Raw genomic sequence first — 14,476 nt, forward strand, 5'->3', positions numbered from 1 at the left:
ATTTCCCAGTCATTGTACTTATTACAGATGTTTTTGACCAGTCAGTGCTTGATCCTTGATATCTTGTCCAATGATCTATTAAATTCATTTGATTACTTTGTAGCATGGAACAATTTACATTGAAATGTGCTGTGTCGGACATAGAGATACTATATTTAGAGTGGAATTGCCCTTGTTTTACATAGAACCGTTTACAGCGGAATTTACATTGTTGGGCAATGAACCATTTACAATGCAATGTGCTGTATTAGACTTAGAGGCATATACAGTGGAATGTATTATATTAAACTTAGATCAATTTACAGTGCAAGGTACCATATTGGACTTAGAGCCATATACAGTGAAAAGTACCATATTGAACTTACAGCCATATACAGTGCAATGTACCATATTTGACTTAGAGTCATATTCAGTGCAATGTACCATATTGGACTTAGAGTCAAATTCAGTGCAATGTACCATATTGGACTTAGAACCATATTGTCACAGGTAGACAGAAGAACCCAAAACACACAGACCCTACGCTAAAGGAATGATATAACGTATTACCAAGCCTTAGAATGGCCGGATTTAATGTAAAGAGTAGTCAAAAAGAAAGTCAAGGTCAAACGTAGGGAAGAACAGCATAAACAAGAAGATAAGCCAAGGTTAGGAACACAGAAAGCAGAGAGACGATTAAACAAGCCAAAGTCAGTAACAGAAAATCCAAACAATATAAAGCGCACTCTTGGGTATACAAGAACCACAACAGGGCAACTTGTCACTGATAAGCCCTGGCTTATAAAACCAATCATCATCACTTTAAAGTGCCTAAAGACCCGAGTTTGGGCGAACGCCAAATTCGGAAGTCTCCGTTCATGCGAACGGATAGGTTCGGCACTTAGCGTTGCACCGACATCATAACTTCGTACAAATAGACACGCACGCAGAGTGTGCAGCGTGACCCGCCGCTGAATTGGGAAGCATGACACATATGCAGTGGAATATACCATATTGGACTTAGAGCCATATACAGTGGAACGTACCAATTTGGACTTACAGCCATACAGATTTTGAGCAGCTGAGGTGAGACCACTTTTGCAAGGGAGTAAAAGTAAGTAGTGATGTCGCGAACATAACATTTTCGGTTCTCGAACGGCGAACGCGAACTTCCGCAAATGTTCGCGAATGGGCGAACCGGGCAAACCGCCATAGACTTCAATGGGCAGGCAAATTTTTAAAACCACAGGGACTCTTTCTGGCCACAATAGTGATGGAAAAGTTGTTTCAAGGGGACTAACACTTGGACTGTGGCATGCCGGAGGGGGATCCATGGCAAAACTCCCATGGAAAATTACATAGTTGATGCAGAGTCTGGTTTTAATCCATAAAGGGCATAAATCACCTAACATTCCTAAATTGTTTGGTATAACCTGCTTTGGTATAACCTGGCATGTTGTTTCGCCGCTGGATATCGTAAAAGTGCGCCATGGCCGTGTAGGAATGCCTGAAATGGCCACACACCTTCCTGGCCTGCTTAAGGACGTCCTGCAAGCCTGGGTACTTATACACAAAGCGTTGTACGATCAGATTACACACATGTGCCATGCACGGCACATGTGTCAACTTGCCCAAATGCAATGCCGCCAACAAATTTCTTCCGTTGTCACAAACCACTTTGCCGATCTCCAGTTGGTGCGCAGTCAGCCACTGATCCACCTGTGCATTCAGGGCAGACAGGAGTGCTGGTCCGATGTGACTCTCTGCTTTCAGGCAAGTCAACCCCAAGACGGCGTGACACTGCCGTATCCGGGATGTGGAACAGTACCTGGGGAGCTGGGGGGGCGCCGTTGATGTGGAGCAAGATGCAGCAGCAGAAGAGGACTCAGCCGAGGAGGTTATGAAAGAGGATGGAGTAGGAGGAGTAGAGGAGGTGGCAGCAGGCCTGCCTGCAAGTCGTGGCCTTGTCATCAACTCCTCTGCAGAGCCACGCATTCCATGCTTGGCAGCCGTCAGCAGGTTTACCCAATGCGCAGTGTAGGCGATATACCTGCCCTGACCATGCTTTGCAGACCAGGTATCAGTGGTCAGATGGACCCTTGCCCCAACACTGTGTCCCAGACATGCCATTACTTCCTTTTGCACAATCGAGTACATGTTGGGGATTGCCTTTTGTGCAAAGAAATTTCGGCCGGGTACCTTCCACTGCAGTATACCAATAGCTACAAATTTTTTGAACCCCTCAGACTCCACCAGCTTGTATGGTAAAAGCTGGCGGGCTAAGAGTTCAGTCAAGCTAGCTGTCAGACGCCGGGCAAGGGGTGACTTTGTGACATTGGCTTCTTACGCTCAAACATGTCCTTGACAGACACCTGACTGTGGGCAGATGAGCAGGAACTGCTCAAGGCGAGAGACGAGGGGCGGATGGTTGAGAGGGGGCAAGGAGGACAGTAGTGGTTAACGTGGCATGAAGATGCTGGACCAGGAGGAGGATGGCGGCTTTGAGTTTGTGTGCTGCTTGTACTCATGTGTTGATCCCATAGGCGTTTGTGATGTGCGATCATGTGCCTTCGCAAAGCAGTTGTACCTAGGTGGGTGTTGGACTTTCCACGACTCAGTTTCTTTTGGCACAGGTTGCAAATGGCATCGCTGTTATCAGAGGCAGACACACAAAAAAAATGCCACACTGCTGAGCTCTGCAATGACGGCATTCTGGTGGTGGCAACAGCATGCGTTGATTGGCGTGCTGTCTGGCTGACCCCGGGTGCCGATGCATGCTGTCTGACTGTGCCACTAGCTCCTTGCGACGACCTCCCCCTGCTTCCAACTCGTCTCCTACTCCTCCTCTCTGTCTCCCAATCTGAACTTTCCCCCTGTTCTTCTTCTCTTCTAGCGGGCACCCACGTGACATCCACGGACGCATCGTCATCATCAACCGCTTCACTTGTATCTGGCAACTCAGCAAAGGAAGCAGCAGTGGGTACAACATCATCATCATCACCACACTGTACATGTGTAATGCTGCCTGACTGAGACATATCTCTGTTATCTACATCCTCTGGCAATAATGGTTGCGCATCACTCATTTCTTCCAACTGATGTGTAAATAACTCCTCTGACATACCAAGTGAAGCGGCTGTGGTGCTAGTGTTGGTGGCAGTGGCGTACATACCAGGGTCGCAGGGGTCGTGGCTGCGACCGGGCCCGGCCCACCAGGGGGCCCGGCCGCCCCTGCGACCCGGTATGTACCCACAGGGCCAGCCTCTTCTGCTGGGGGGCCCAGGAGCCGGCCACCTCCGGGCCCCCCGAGGCTGGCCCTGCTGTCACCCGGCTGGCGGGCGCGCGAAGGAGCACTGTCCCCTGGGTGCTCCATCTTCAGCTCCCTCGCGCACCGCACTGAAACCGGTCATCTTCCGGCTCCGGTATCAGTACGCGGCGCGCGAGGGAGCTGAAGAGGGAGCACCCAGGGGACAGTGCTCCCTCGCGCGCCCGCCAGCCGGGTGACCAGCAACACCACTGGACCCCAGGGAATCCCCCCAGCTCTCACACAGGTAAGGAGGCTGGGGGGATTAAATTAAAAAAAAAAACAGAAAAAACGTGTGTGTGTGTTTAGTGAGTGTGTTTGAGTGTGTGTTAGTGAGTGTGTTAGTGTTAGTGAGTGTGTTAGTGAGTGAGTGTGTGTGTTAGTGTTAGTGAGTGTGTTAGTGAGAGTGGTAGTTAGTGAGTGTGTTAGTGAGTGTGTTAGTGAGAGTGTTAGTGAGTGTGTTAATGTGAGTGTGTTAGTGTTAGTGAGTGTGTTAGTGTTAGTGAGTGTGTTAATGTGAGTGTGTTAGTGAGTGTGTGAGTGTTAGTGAGTGAGTGAGTGTGTGTGTTAGTGAGTGTGTTAATGTGAGTGTGTTAGTGAGTGTGTTAGTGAGTGTGTTAGTGAGTGTGTTAGTGAGTGTGTTAGTGTTAGTTTGTGTTAGTGTGTGTGTGTGTTAGTGAGAGAGTGTGTTAGTGAGTGTGTTAGTGTTAATGTGAGTGTGTTAGTGTTAGTGAGTGTGTTAGTGTTAGTGAGTGTGTTAGTGAGTGTGTTAATGTGAGTGTGTTAGTGTTAGTGAGTGTGTTAGTGAGTGTGTTAATGTGAGTGTGTTAGTGTTAGTGAGTGAGTGTGTGAGTGTGTTAGTGTTAGTGAGTGTGTTAGTGAGTGTGTTAGTGTTAGTTTGTGTTAGTGTGTGTTAGTGAGAGAGTGTGTTAGTGAGTGTGTTAGTGTTAGTGTGAGTGTGTTAGTGTGAGTGTGTTAGTGGTAGTGTGTTAGTGTTAGTGTGAGTGTGTTAGTGGTAGTGTGTTAGTGTTAGTGTGAGTGTGTTAGTGTTAGTGTGTTAGTGTTAGTGTGAGTGTGTTAGTGTGAGTGTGTTAGTGTGAGTGTGTTAGTGTGAGTGTGTTAGTGAGTGTGTTAGTGTGAGTGTGTTAGTGAGTGTGTTAGTGTGAGTGATTGTGTTAGTGAGTGTGTGAGTGATTGTGTTAGTGAGTGTGTTAGTGAGTGTGTTAGTGTTAGTGAGTGTGTTAGTGTTAGTGAGTGTGTTAGTGAGTGAGTGTGAGTGAGTGAGTGTGTGTTAGTGAGTGTGTTAGTGAGTGTGTTAGTGTGAGTGATTGTGTTAGTGAGTGTGTTAGTTTTAGAGTGTGTTAGTGTTAGTGTGTGTGTCTGTTACTGAGTATGTTTGTGTGCGTCTGTCACTGAGTGTGTGTCTGTCAGTAAATGTGTGCGTCTGTTCATGAGAGTGTGTGTGTGTGTGTCTAAAGCACTTACCTTTCTCCAGCGCCGGGCTCCCTTGGCGCTGGGGATCTCTCCGTCCCGATCCGCCTCTCAGCTCCGAATGCACATGCGTGGCAAGAGCCACGCGCGCATTCAAACCGCCCATATAGGAAAGCATTACTCAATGCTTTCCTATGGACGTTCAGCGTCTTCTCACTGTGATTTTCACAGTGAGAATCGCAGAAAATCCTCTAGCGGCTGTCAATGAGACAGCCACTAGAGATGGATTAACCCTCAGTGAAACATAGCAGTTTCTCTGAAACTGCTGTTTTCAGCTGCAGGGTTAAAACTAGAGAGACCTGGCACCCAGACCACTTCATTGAGCTGATTTGATCTGGGTGTCTGTAGTGGTCCTTTAAGTGTATGTGTTTATGCATGCACTGGCGTACATACCGCGGTCGCACGGGTCGCAGCCCTGCGACCAGGTGCCCGCCCGCCATGTGTTGCGGCCCCAGCCCGCGCAGAGTAAGGGGGGGGGGGCCACAGATCAGTTTTCGCACCGGGGCCCCATGGGTTGTGTGTACGCCACTGGTTGGTGGTGGCGGCAGGCGGGCGAGTGGTAACTTGAGAGGTGCCCGAAGCTAAGCTGGAGGAGGATGGTGCGTCGAGGTTCCGAGCGGAAGCTGTAGAAGATTGGGTGTCCTGTGTTAGCCAGTCAACTATGTCCTCAGAACTTTTCAAGTTCAGCGTACGTGGCCTCTGAACACTGGGCATTATTATAGGGCCAAAGGGAATCACAGAACCACGACCACGATGGCCCCTGCGGGGTGGCCTGCCTCTGCCTGTCATTTTTTTTCCGATTAGTGGTACTATGCGTGCAAGCTACTGTGACAACAGATATGAGTGGCACTGGTGTGACACTGTGCCCTGGCAGACCCTGAAACGCACACTCGTGAAGGAAACTGACTGCTATTATATTACAGTCCAAAAAGATTATTTTTTATTAAATGCAAGCTATTGGGACACCAGAAATGAGTGACTGGTGGCACTGGGCAGGCCCTGAAACACACACTAGTGAAGGAAACTGACTGCTATTATATTACAGTCAAAAAAGTTTAGTTTTTGGGGGCGGAGCCTAGTAGCCGGACTGAGTGGTTGTGCTGAACCTCAGCTCCCGCTCTAATCCACACTTTCTGGGGGGAGTTCCCCTAAAAAACAGCACAATCGCGCACTAAAAGGCAGCTATCATGTCGGGGACACCCGGGGGAATCTCCCGACACCAAACCCAAGCCTGTAACCCTCCGGGGACCCGACAAAATACCCTGAGGCCTGCAGGAGATCGAGCAGCGGGGAGACATCCGCTCCCCGCGCTGACTGACCTGGACAGAGATTCCTTGGGGATACCACCTCCTACCCCCCCCCCCCCGGACCGATGGGGGTCATCTCGGTCCGCTCTAAATGACAGGAGGAGCAGTCACAGGCTGAACCCACAGTTTGACTCACCGCAGCACACGGGCAGCCGAGCACATGGCGCATCCAAAATGGCGGCGATAAGCACACCGAGCTGCGATCCCGAAACGGAGACACACAGCGATGTTATGCGGCGTATAGAAGCTGCCTTTACCCGCTTCTGGCACAACCTAAACGAACGGCTGCAAGCACCCCGAGCAACACTGCAAACCGTACCGAGAACGAATAAGCTGAATCGTCCCCATGGGGAAAGAAGACAGGTACCATCGCACAGGCAGACAAGACTGGAGTTTTGAGTGGTAGGAAAAGATCCTCCACCCCAGGCAAAGTACCTGCCCCCAAGCTACAAGCCAGACATACACCACAGAGGATGGGGACCCACCGCAGCCGGCGGCGACGAAACAGAGGGAGCACCAACCATCCCTTACCCCAGAGGGACTTAGCCACGAAACAGAGGGCTCGAGCCTGTGGCCTCACAATGATGATCTTCGCTACGACCCAGGGCTGGAGGGCCCCCGTGCCCAGCCCCTACCTGGCACGACTCATGGACAGCCGGTATTCCCCCCCACGTCGGGGTATCGGCTGAAGCTGGACTCTCTGAACAAGCATCCTTATTCCAACACGCTTGAGAATAAGGCGCAAAGTATCGTATGCTTCCTTTTTAAGTCTTATTTTATTTTACCTTTTTCTAATACCTCTCATATTGCTTACCATACCAATTCTAATAATGATGTTGTTAGGAATCCTGAGTTACCACACAAACTGTAGCTTTGATTGAGAGGGGAAAACATGGGGGGCTCGTTACACTGGTCATTTAGTTTTGCTGACTATTCACCTGTCTGCCTAACAGATGCAATTCACACTTCATAGGCCTGCTGTACCCTGTGATTGCTCAGCCAGTCCTATTTTTCACCCAGGCTAGTATACCCAAGCCTCTAATATGCAGCGGTAGTACACAACTGTACACAGAAACACAAACGTACCTCACCCACACACAAACTATACGGCAGTAACTGTTAATCAATGTTTAATTAATGTTATAAACGCTAGAACCGCTATATGTACACTGTTTTTAACAAGGCGACCCCAATATGACCCATTACTGCAGACATACTAAGCCAACCTGTACTAAGCATTTTCAATGTTTCAATGTTTTACAACCAATTCGCCACATAATCTTTATATCAAACAAAAATGTGCAGTTATTTCTCTATGCCCTACAAGTGTTATAATGATGTATATATGTACCGTCTTGCACCAGATGTTGGGGCAGCGCAAACCTGATTGTACTTTTTATGCACAAATAAAATAAAGAATAATAAAAAAAAAAAGTTTAGTTTTTTTTTAAATGCAAGCTATTGGGACACCAGTGAGTGAGTGGTGGCACTGGGCAAGTGGGCACAGTATACGCCGTGAGCCTGACACACACGCTGGCAGACAACTAACTGCTATTCAATCTATTACAGTCAAAAAAATTTTTTTTTTTAAATGTACACTACTGTTACACCAGATATTGTGGTGGAATCTCGGTAAAAATAAATTTAGTAGGCCGAGATTACCACGTGGCATGTGTACGTGCATATGCTGACGTATCGATCAGTTGGTTGCACGAGGCAAGATACGATCAGTAGTGTACGGAGCATGTGCAAGAATACAGGATATAGTATTCCCCTCCTCCATTGTGCTGGACAAGCCATGCGGTCAAGCAGGAAGTTAATTCTTATTTGTGTTGATTGGTTAAGAGAATGTGCGGGTGGAGCTTAATATGGGAGGAGTTATATGCCTATATAAGGAGCCTGCACTATTGTCCGGGGCTCAGAACTTGTGGTATTTTGGTGACGCTAGTCCCTCTGAGTCCCGATCGGTGATCCAATAAAGAATCTCTTCCTTCCTGAAGAAACCTGTGTCCATCTCTCTGTGCTTGGCTTCCGTCAGTTTCTCCGGTATCATTTGGTGCATTGGCCGGGAAGCTCATCGTTCAACGGTAGCTGAGAGGCAGAGGCGTGAGACGGTCTATCTTTGCCCACGTTCTCTACGGCTGCACCCCTGAACTTCTGCGTGGACCTCCCTTCGTCTCGGCGCCACTGGTCTGTTGTCCAGGAGATCATCGGCCTCTACGTGAGAAGTGCTGGGGTGTCCCCGTCGATGAGTGTGAACTCAGGTTCAGGAACGAGGAGGTAAGACAACTGCTGTTTTAGACGGCAGGACCCACTAGGGGTATACCGATTGTGCGGTAGGCCCAAAGGGGTTTTGAATCTGTGTATCTGCCCCCTCTGTCGGAGGGAAGGAGCGAAGGCGCACCGATCGATCGAACGCTCTTTAGTCAGACCGTTTGATTCTGTTAGTCAGGCGGGGCTCTGGTGTAAATAGCCCTAGCCGGACACCGGTGTCTTGTCTAGACTAGCGTTCTAGGGTGTACATTTTGTTCGCTAGGTCGGAGAGACCGGGAGACTAAGCGGCGTCTGTGTAAATTCGGTTCGCTAGTTCTCATCCTATCTGGGCTAAGTGGGAAGGCGTGTAAATTTGGAACCCACTAGACTTTTGATAGTGCGACTAAGAGGCGTCTGTGTAAATTCGGTCCTCTAGCTCGCTATATATGTGGTGATTGGGCAGTGTGGCTAACCAAAACGTATGTAGATTGTTTTTAGGTAGTCCATTCAAGGTACTGGCCAATAGTTTAGTTGGGAATTGTAAATGTGTTAACGATTGTTTAGTAAAGTGTATATCTTGTTAGATAGCGCAAGCTCAGCCGTCTAGCGAGAGTGTTAATAGTGTGTTGCTGTATTATAGTGCACGGTACCATAACCCTGTATATTTACTGACACTGTATATAAGTACTAATCATTGTCGTCCATTGCATGTTTAACACCATAACCACTAATAATTGTATTGTGACCTTAACTTGTGCTTTGACCTATGCTAACCGTACTGTAACCGCTATTTGTAAAAGACGATGTTACTGGGGTGTGTTATAGACGGGTAATTCGTATATAGAGAATTATAGCGTGGGTGACTGTATAGTTACGCCAAAGGGCATAATATTGATTATATAGTGACTGGTGTAGCAGCTGTGTGTACGGGAATTCCCTGAGTGTTTATTGTTATTGTGTACGTTTCACTTGGTAACCGTACCACGTGGTGCTGTTGCCAGAGGAAACGGGTGTGACTGTTGAATAGTACGCGTGTATAGTATTCGTTGTCGACGACGTTCCATTGTTAAGTATGGGTGCGTCGCAGTCAACGATTCCGGATCCCTTAGGTTGTATGGTGAAGAATTTTAAAAAGGGATTCAAAACTTGTGATTTTGGGGTTAAGATGTCTCCTGTACGTTTAGTTACTTTGTGCACTAGGGAGTGGCCTACTTTGGTTGCGGCATGGCCGCCACGTGGCAGTTTGGATCCAACTCTGGTACAGCGCTTACACGTGGCTGTATCAGGTAGGCCTGAACTTTACGGCCAGTTTCCTTATATTGACTGTTGGAGACAGGCCGTAAATGACTCGCCAAAATGGCTCCAGACATGCCACGAGGAGCAGTGTCGCCTCATGGTAGCTAGGACTTGTTCGTCCACTAGGACTGGTGTTAGGCCCATTTTTGACACGCCCCCTGAGTCCGAGATCCCTTTGCCGCCCCCTTACTTTCCGTTAAGAGGAAGTGACGCAAACGCAGGAAGTCCTGCACCCCTCCCCTCATTACCCTCATCCACTTCCGCTTCCTCCTCCAGTACAGGATCCACCCCCCCTCGTACTAAATCTCCCCTTCCGGAACCAGAACCCACCCCCATTAGAAACGAATATCCTGATTTGGCGCCACTTCAGACTTCCGGTCAAGCTTCATCTAGCTCGGCTCGAAGTGTTTTATTTACCACCTTTTCCCAAAGCCAACCTCCCACATCCCCATACCCTATCTCTCCCCGACCGGAACCCATGACTGACGCCTCTCTACGTAGCCCCATCCAAACCCGACAGTTGACTGGTGCCCAACAATTAAAGCACTATCAGATGCCTCTTCGTCTGAATCCCGGGTCAGCCTATATCGATGCCGCAGGTCAAATGGCACACGCTGACCCAGTCTTCGTATATATCCCATTTACCACAACCGATCTTTTAAACTGGAAGACCCATAATTCCTCGTATACTGAGAAACCACAATAGTTCACCTCAATAGTACAGACGCATAATCCGACATGGGCTGATTGCCAGCAGTTACTAATGACTTTATTTAACAATGAGGAAAGGACAAGAATAAATCAAGCAGCCATTAAAGCATTAGAGGATAAAGCCCGTACTTTAAACCAAGCTAATCCATCAGCATGGGCCGCAACACATTATCCCAACACCGATCCCGATTGGAACGTAAATGGTGCTGATATGGTTCAACTCAGAGCCTATAGAGACGCTATAATTGCTGGCATGAAAGCCGGAGGAAAGAAAGCCATTAACATGTCGAAGACAGTTGAGGTGATTCAGAAAAGCGATGAAGCGCCCAGTGTCTTTTATGACCGATTATTGGAGGCATACCGCTTGTATACCCCCTTTAATCCGGAAGACGCAGATAATTCCCGAATGGTGAACTCCGCCTTTGTCAGCCAAGCTTACGGAGATATTAAGCGCAAGCTACAAAAGTTAGAAGGGTTTGCAGGTATGTCAATTACCCAACTAATGGAGGTAGCGAATAAGGTGTATATGAATAGGGATACAGAAAGTAAGAAAGAGGAAGAGCGCAAGATGCGTAAAAAGGCTGATATGCTAGCGGTAGCGATCGCAGGCGTAGATAGACGGGGCCCGGATAGAGGCGATAGTAGATGGAATGAGGAACCTCTAAGTAGAAATCAGTGCGCTTACTGTAAGGAAGAAGGGCATTGGAGAAATGAGTGTCCGCGAAGAGAACAGTCTGAGAGAGACAGACCTAGGTCAGGTTACGGAAACTTTAGAGGCAGAGCGAGAGGTAGAGGAGGCCCCGGAGGGAGTAATGGTTATAGAGGGAGTAATGGGAACAGAGGAAGTGTTAGGGAAGACAGGTATATTCCAGCAGCGCAAAGGTCCTGCGATAGAGAAGGTAGGGACTTTGTAGGATTGGCTGACACGGTCATGGAGGACTATTGATACCGACCGGGCTCCATCCCCCTTGGTCGAGCGGAGCCTATGGTCGATGTATCAATAGGGGGAAAAAGGAGTGCGTTCATGATCGACACTGGTGCTGAACATTCAGTGGTGACTAATCTAGTTGCTCCTCCATCTGGAAGGACTATTACTGTGATAGGAGCAACTGGAAGAAGTGCTGAAAAACCGGTTCTTAAAAGTCGACTCTGTACATTGGGAGGCCACGTAATAAAACATCAATTCCTTTATATGCCTGAATGTCCAGTCCAATTGCTGGGACGTGATATGCTATCAAAATTACAAGCGCAGATTACGTTCCTACCAAATGGAACAACATCTTTAAAGTTTAATGGACCTTCAGGTATTATGACATTATCTGTACCAAAGGAAGAAGAGTGGCGACTTTATACAGCGTTGACTAGCCAAAACCCTAGGAGTGATGAGACATTGTTTAACATACCAGGAGTTTGGGCAGAGAACAACCCACCAGGACTGGCCCGCAATATTCCACCTATAAAAATTGAACTGAAACTTGGGGTTTATCCAGTGAGCCTAAGACAATACCACATCCCGCAGAAGGCTAAGAAGAACATTCAATCCTATCTGGATAAGTTCATACGGTATGGTATCCTAAAATTCTGTACTTCCCCCTGGAACACCCCATTGCTGCCTGTTCAAAAGCCCGGTACAGATGAGTATCGACCTGTGCAGGACTTGAGAGCAGTCAATGATGCGGTTGTTAGTATACATCCAGTTGTACCCAATCCATATAACCTGCTTGCTTTAATTCCGGGCGGGGCTACTTACTTCACAGTCTTAGATCTCAAAGATGCCTTCTTTTGCCTCCGAATTGCCGCAGAAAGTCAATGTATTTTCGCTTTCCAATGGGAAAACGCTGTAACGGGCTCAAAACGCCAGATGACTTGGACAAGACTGCCCCAAGGGTTTAAAAATTCACCTACCCTATTTGGTTCAGCCCTAAGTCAAGATTTACTGGATTTCGAGTCCATCCCAGGAGAGTGTGTCTTGTTACAATATGTAGATGACTTGTTGATAGCAGCAGTTACAAAAGAAATCTGTCAGCAAGCAACGCACGATCTACTGCACATTCTCTGGAAGGCAGGATACAAGGTGTCTAGAAAGAAGGCTCAGTTGTGTTTGCCAACTGTCAAGTATCTGGGATTCCATATCTCTGAAGGTCAAAGAATTATGGGGCCAGAGAGAAAAGAAGCTGTCTGCCAAATACCAATACCCAAGAATAGAAGACAAGTGCGAGAATTCTTGGGGGCAGCAGGCTTCTGTAGGATATGGATTCCCAGCTATGCGATACTAGCAAAACCCCTGTACGCAGCTATCAAAGGTACAGAGCACGACCCCTTCTTATGGACCCAAGAACAGCAAACGGCATTTGAAGATGTGAAGAAGGCTTTGATGAGTGCCCCAGCATTAGGTCTACCTGATCACACACGACCATTCTACTTATATGTACACGAGCAAAGAAGAATGGCTGTGGGAGTATTGACACAGTACTTGGGATCATGGCAAAGACCTGTTGCCTACATGTCTAAGCAACTGGATGCAGTGGCCAGCGGACTTCCACCTTGTCTAAGAGCCGTAGCTGCAGCCGCCCTGCTAGTAGCTGAAGCCGATAAACTCACTCTGGGTCAAGAACTTTATGTACGAGTCCCACATGCAGTACAGACGTTGTTGGATTACAAAGGAAATCATTGGTTTAGTAACAGCCGTATGACCAAGTATCAAGCAATGTTGTGTGAAAACCCAAGAGTGCATTTAGAGACTGTAAACACCTTAAATCCAGCTACCCTTTTGCCACAACCTACTGAAAGTCAACATGATTGTTTGGAAGTAATGGATGAAGTATTTTCAAGTAGACCAGATCTTCGTGATTTTCCCATCCAGAACCCCGATGTTCAATATTACACCGACGGCAGTAGTTATGTGAAAGAAGGGATCCGCTATGCAGGATATGCAGTAACAACAATAGACAAGGTGATAGAAGCTCGGCCACTGGCAAAAGGAACATCAGCACAAAAGGCAGAATTGATAGCACTAACACGAGCGTTACAATTGGCTGAAGGTTTAAGAGTAAATATCTATACGGACTCTAAGTATGCGTTTTTAACCACTCATGCCCACGGAGCTTTGTATAAAGAAAGAGGACTACTGAATTCAGAAGGCAAAGAAATCAAGTACGCAGCTGAAATCCTACAACTATTGGAAGCAGTGTGGGAGCCGAAAGAAGTCGGTATTATACATTGTCGAGCGCATCTGAGAGGAGATGGTGATGTAACCAAAGGAAATCGGATGGCAGATAGTGCAGCTAAGCGTGCTGCTGAATCAGGAAGACAGGAGTATGTGGGGCATATAGCTGCTCTTATACCAACTCCACTGTCCCAATGGACTCCAGTTTATACAGCTCAAGAAGAGGAGTGGTTAAAAACTGAACCGGGAAAGTATTTGGAGAACAAGTGGTATCAGCTAGAAGATGGAAGAATAGTCATACCAGCATCACTAGCGGTAGAAATTGTCCAAAATTATCACAACGGGACACATTCTGGGAGAGACAGTACTGAAGAATCTCTCAGAAAACATTTCTACATACCAAGATTGTCCAACTGGACTCAGGCCATTGTACGCAGATGTGTAACGTGTGCTAAGAATAATGCAAGACAAGGACCAGTAAAGCCACCAGGAGTCCAGTTTATGGGGGGACTCCCCATGTCCGATCTACAAATAGACTTTACAGTGATGCCTAAATCGGGTGGACATCGTTACCTGTTGGTAATTGTGTGCACCTATTCAGGCTGGGTAGAAGCATGTCCTACTCGTACAGAGAAAGCAGGAGAAGTTGTGAGATTCCTGCTACGAGAAATAATACCCCGATATGGACTACCCTGTTCTATAGGATCGGACAATGGTCCAGCTTTTGTTCACCAGTGCCTACAACAACTGACTCATATGCTTGGTATAAAGTGGAGGCTTCATACTGCATATAGACCCCAGAGTTCTGGTAAGGTAGAGAGAATGAATAGAACTATTAAGAACCAGTTGGCTAAAATGTGTCAGGAAACCCAACTTAAGTGGAACGTTCTCTTACCTATAGCTCTATTGCGAATCCGCAGTACCCCTACCAGAAGGATGGGCCTCTCTCCTTTTGAAATTATGTATGGG

The sequence above is a fragment of the Pelobates fuscus genome, chromosome 4, assembly GCF_036172605.1.
Source record: "Pelobates fuscus isolate aPelFus1 chromosome 4, aPelFus1.pri, whole genome shotgun sequence".
Taxonomy (NCBI): domain Eukaryota; kingdom Metazoa; phylum Chordata; class Amphibia; order Anura; family Pelobatidae; genus Pelobates; species Pelobates fuscus.